The sequence below is a fragment of the Macrobrachium rosenbergii genome, chromosome 15 (assembly GCF_040412425.1).
Source record: "Macrobrachium rosenbergii isolate ZJJX-2024 chromosome 15, ASM4041242v1, whole genome shotgun sequence".
NCBI classification, from domain to species: Eukaryota; Metazoa; Arthropoda; class Malacostraca; order Decapoda; family Palaemonidae; genus Macrobrachium; species Macrobrachium rosenbergii.
This window is the reverse complement of record NC_089755.1, coordinates 40,760,121-40,766,432: the sequence shown is the minus strand read 5'-3', so window position 1 is coordinate 40,766,432 and position 6,312 is coordinate 40,760,121.

The window sequence follows — 6,312 nt, the reverse complement described above, 5'->3', positions numbered from 1 at the left end:
GGCCTATTTGTTTTACAATTTTCTTCAGCTGTGTACACTGGTATAGTGTCTTGAAGGTATTATTTTTATAATCTTAATTTTATTTTACTAAATATTAAAAACATCAGTAAAGCCCGATTTATTTTTGAAAGCTTTCTAGTAAATATAATAACTGGATATTAACAAATTTTAGGGTGTTATTTAAATCAAAATTTACTTTTATAGAGTAAAAAATTATTACTTTTCCACAAAAGTGCCTTAAAAACTTTACTTTGTTACATTAATACTACACCGACTAAAATGGCCATAATTTATCTGTGTTCCATGCACTCTCACCCTTCCTCTGCTATTTGTCATTAAAACATTGAAACAGACTGCACTCGTTGATGATTTGTTCTTACTCCCACTATATAAACATCGTTGATGATTACTTTATATATATATATATAATATATATATATATATATATATATATATATATATATATATATATATATATATATACTGTCTTTCTGCTCTAATCGAAAGCTTTTGTTTATGTAATATATTTTCATATATATATGAAAAATTTTTAATTGATATTAAGAACCAGCGACGGACGAGGAATCAGGACTACAGTGACTCCCACTATATAAGCATTAAACCCCTTTACATATATATATATATATATATATATATATTTTCTGATATATATATATATATAAATATATATATTATATGAGTGTGTTTGAAAGTATGTGGTGATATCTTAATTTATCGTTATTTTATAAACAATGTCTTAACCATACTAACTAAATACGACTGAACGACAGCACAGATACATTCTAATACAAAATCGAATAGCCTAAAAATTATGATATCGTAACTACATAATCCACCAAATTTTGAAGATCCTAAATGACACTAAAATAGGTTAAAACATACTTATAAGAACACATACTGAAATAATTTAATTCAAGCATAAGCAACGCGTTTCATTTTAAAGAAATGACATTGATATTGAAAAGTAAAATGATGCTGGCCTACTCAAGGCTTTCTAACCCAAGATACTGGAGTGTCCACTATTCACATTCTTGTAAGATACCTAGAAACATAATATTTTTGGCCCACACCTCTTCTTGTACAAACAAAGTAACCTAAAGCTTCGGAGAAGATAATAATCAGCCTAATAATATCACTGACGGCGACGCTTGTAAACGCTCCAAGGTAAAGAAAACGGGATTTGTCGAATAGTCGGGAGGTCCGAAGCTTCAAAGGTGTCATAATCCAACTCATGTGAAGCCTCACTGGCGTGCGTTGGGTCCGCTTTAACGCGATTTAAGGATTAAAATTGGCTTTTCATGCTGCCTTTCCCGTCGACGTCTCTGTTTGAAATTATGAACTGTCGCCTGGAAAAAGGTCAGGGGGAAACGGAACTTGTCACTCGTTCAGCATGAAGGGCGACTATCTACTGGTATGGCTTCGAACTGGGTTCGAATTTTAAATGCTTGAAAGAGAGCTAGACATATGATTGTGCTTTCAAACTCGTCTGTCTTTGTGTATGTTTTGAGAAGTGCTTTAACCTTTCCAAAATCAGAATGGGAATATTCAAGCTTGTGATGACTAGATAGGAATATCACAATTCAGTTCGGAATGCTTGTCTGTGCAAAGTTGATTTGCAGGAGTGAAATTGACTGGGTGAAATTCATGATGAAAGTCAAAATAAATTTACTGTCGTGAAAAAACGTAAAAAATGCGCTGAAGTTTCTTCAGCGCAATCGATTTTTCTGTACAGCCGCTACAGCGTATGATCAAGGCCATCGAAAATAGATCTATCTTTCATTGGTCTCGGCATAATGCTGTATGAGCCGCAGCCCATGAAACTTTAACCACGGCCCGGTGGTGGCCTATCCTACATCATTGCCAGAAGCACGATTATGGCTAACTTTAACCTTAAATAAAATAAAAACTACTGAGGTTAGAGGGCTGCAATTTGGTATGTTTGATGATTGGAGGGTGAATGATCAACATACCAATTTGCAGCCCTCTAATTTCAGTAGTTTTTTAAGATCTGAGGGCGGACAGGAACAGTCCGGACAGAATAAAGTGCGGACGGGCAGACAAAGCCGGCGCAACAGTTTTCTTTGACAGGAAACTAATAAACCTCCTAAGATTAAGAGCATAAGTTTGTACCTTGCTTTTGTAGTAAAAATGCATTGTTGAAATGATGATCATCATCGTCAACAGCAAAGAAAAAGCTGCAGTAACATTAACAGTGAACTGAAAGTCGTGAGCCATTTTATCCCAGCTTTTGTAGTCGGTCATTACATCCCTCATAAAACGTGAGATATTTTACAATCTGGGAAGAGCTGCTGCACCTTTTAACTTATATATATATATATATATATATATATACACACATTTACTATATATATATATATATATATATATATATATATATATATATATATATATATATATATATATATATATATATATCTATATATACATATACATATATACATATAATACTGAACATGCAAGCAAACAATAATCATGGGTAAATATAGATACAGCGGATTAGTCTTCATACACACATGTGTACATTCATGAAGAACACAAAAAAATATATATATAAGTTTTAGTTAGTAAGAACCTATTTTTCCCTGAAGTTGAATTTCATCTGAAAACATTTATCATACAATTGGATACAGAGTTTATTTCTTTTTATCAAAATGTTTACTTGAATATTTAAGAAGGTATTAGTTAGGCACAGTAAAAGTACATTTATGTACACACACATACGTACATGAAGAGTACATGTACAGAGAAAGAATTTAAATTGCGGTTAAGAAGTTTAGATTATTCTATAAAATTTATAACTTTGGGTAAAACGCATCTTCCATCACTTATATTGTTTAAATTTGTCTAATATATGTTCCTTGGTGACAGCAATGCTCGTGCGTCTGTGTGTGTGTATTTGTCTGTGTATGTGTGTATAAGATGTATGTATATATATATAATATATATATGTGTGTATACATTATATGTATGTTTATTTATCTATCTATATATCTATATATATATATATATATATATATATATATATATATATATATATATATATATACATATATATATATATATATATATATATATACATATATATAGAGAGAGAGAGAGAGAGAGAGAGAGAGAGTACAGAGAGAGAGAGAGAGAGAGAGATACATACTCTATAGAAAAAACAAAACTGACAGATAAGATCCCGCACAAAAAAAAAAAAAACACGATTTTAACATACGTCCAAAGCTACGTATCGGTCCGAAGTGTATTAGATATCTTGAAAATCCTCGACGGCTGTGCCTTGATCCATGCATAAATAACTCGCATATAAATATTTCCACTTCGTTGAAAAAAAGAAGAAGAAGAAGAAGAGGAGGAAGAAAATATGAAGAACAGAGACGAAAAGTTTCCACTTGAGAAAATAGCCGAACATGATATAGGGCGGCGTTTCTGTTTTCATTTCTCAGGCTGCTCTCAGAGACCGGCATTAGGCTTCACAAGTTGGTGGTTCATATGCAAATTAAGTAGGATTGTATTAGGCTGTGTGTCGAGCGCCGTTCTCCAATATCCTCAATAATATTTAGATTTCCATCCAAATTTACATATCAAGAAGGCAAGAAACTGAGGGCCGTTCCTACCGAGGTTAGGGTGAGGGGGGAGGGGGAAGGGGTTGCTGATGGGGGGTGGGAGAAAGGACGGGGGGGAATTGGAGGAAGAGGAGGAGGAGGATAAGGAGGTTCATTCTATCCCTCCTCCCCGCTGGAATTACAGGAGGAGGAGGAGGAGGAAGAGGAGGTTCATTCTACCCCTCACCCTTCCCTCATTCTCTCTCTCTCTCTCATGTCCACTCCTTCTCTCTCTCTCTCTCTCTCTCTCTCTCTCTCCCTCAGGACTTCTCGATGTAAATTTATATTCCTTGGCAGAAAAATACATCAGCAATGGCAGTTACTCGACTTATGAAAAGTGAGTCAGATCTCTTCCGAATTCGGCGGGAAATCGACGCGTGGGAAGGGGAGGGGAGGGGGCGTGTGTGTATATATATATATGTTGTGTAGGGGAGGAGGGAGGGAGGGAGAGGGGAGGCAGGGAGGAGGGAGGGGAAGGGGTTAGTTGGAGGGAGAGAAAGGACCTAGAGGGAGAAAACTTTCAGATAGCTCTCTTGCAGTTCTCCTCGACAGCTAAGGTTTTCCACGAATATTTACGATGCTCCATTTTTGTTCTGAATATATTTTTTTTTGCCTACTCCTCCTCCCCTCCTCCTCGCCCTCGCCCTCCCCGCTCCCCAACTCTCCTCTCCCCACCCACACCCTAAATGCCCTGGCGAAAACTTAATATTATGGCGACTTCGGCAATAGGATACTTCGGGGCATGGCATATACGATAGTGGTCTTTGAAAGCCATATGGATCCAAGTTTATATTAAATTGGTTGGAGAAGGAAAGAAGCGGACAGTCAGTCCCCTTCTGCTCTCTCTCTCTCTCTCTCCTCCTATCTCTAAATGTTTTCTGTCTGTCTGTCTAATTTTTTACTCTAGAACTTCTTAGGTATATATATATGTATAAATATACATATTTATACACATATATGCATATACATAAACATATATACATACATATATATATACGAAAACACATGCACGTGTATATATATATATATATATATATATATATATATATATATATATATATATATATATTATAATCAAATATACTTTCTCACACGTGTCATCATCTCAAGATCTTACTTTCACAAAAGTATTCCAGATGTAAATGCTAAAATCCTCAAACTTGACGGAATTTTCATCCCATGGGGAAATAATAATAAAAAAAAAAAAAAATCACAAGTCATTGTTTCGTCTACCCCTTGAAACCCAGAAATGTTTTTGGGGTACTGAATGCACTCCTCCAAGTGAATCGCGTTTTTATTTTACATTCATTAATTTTTTTTTTTTTTTTTTTTTTTTTTTAAATCGCGACTACGACGGTTGACCTGTATTCAGTCATTTAATGAACGTTCGGAATATGGTACTCTCCGGCTTCTTCTGTATTTCCTGGACCCTTTCGCCGATCTGTTTTGAAACTGTCGGAGTCTTTGCCTTTTAAGAATTAAGTTTATACACATGCTTATGTTACACTGATCGACGTATACACATGCACACACACATATATGTATTAATATGTGTATATGTATATGTAAATATGTATATATATACTGTATATGTGTGTATATGTACTGTATATGTATATGTATATGTGTATCTATCTATCTATATATATATATATATATATATATATATATATATATATATATATATATATATATATATATATATATATATATATATATATATACATATGTATATGTGTGTGTGAATATATGAATAAGTTTCTATTTTCAAACCAGGAAGAAAAGTATTCAACCGAATACGTATTGTATATATAATAAAAAAAATATATGAGTTTAAATACGTCAATTTATTAGCTGATTCAAGACGACTGTAGATCACCATCAAAAGTGAATGATAAATGAAAAGTAATTCGAAGCAGCCTTTTGTATCAAAAAACATTTCCTCTCGGGCAATTCTTCATCATCATGAATTTATTCTCCTGCCTTTTCATCCAGGTAAATTTCCTACATTTAGCTCTCTTTAACCATAAACCAGATTAATACCTGAGGGAGGAATGATCAAGCACTTCAATTCACCTTGAAAACTTAATTGCTCCTGCTTTATTCCCTGTCGTCCTTCTGAATGACACACAAGTCCTTGGAGAAGGCGAATATAATCGACATCCCGAGACGTTTAGAAATTGTCGCAATCAGGCTGTCACCGCCAGTAAACGTCGCGAGTCGGTAATTGCCCAATTTGAGACATTACCGTTTTCATTTCAATTCCCTTCTCAATTACACACGAACGGCTTATACACACTGACGACAGCAACAGCAGCGACATTAAACTCGCTCGTTGAAAAAGCAAAAGGCTTAATTGAGGCCGGCCCGCTTCGAACGGCATTTAACGGCGTTTAACGGAAGTGACCGGCAATTATCGGCGATTACGGGCGCGCGGCGGAAAGTCAATATTTTAAGTGCGTTCTCATTTCTGCAATTTCACTTAATGACGCTGAAAATACCCGGGAGATGATGGACGGCCCTGATGGTTTGTCCCAGCGTTCGAATTGATCTTCCTACTTTCTCTACTTCAGGAATATAATCATCTAAAATGTTATAATTTTTTTTGCTTTCATTCTGGGTTTTCAAGGCGCTGTTTTGAGCAGATTTGGAAGTAAGCGAGTTA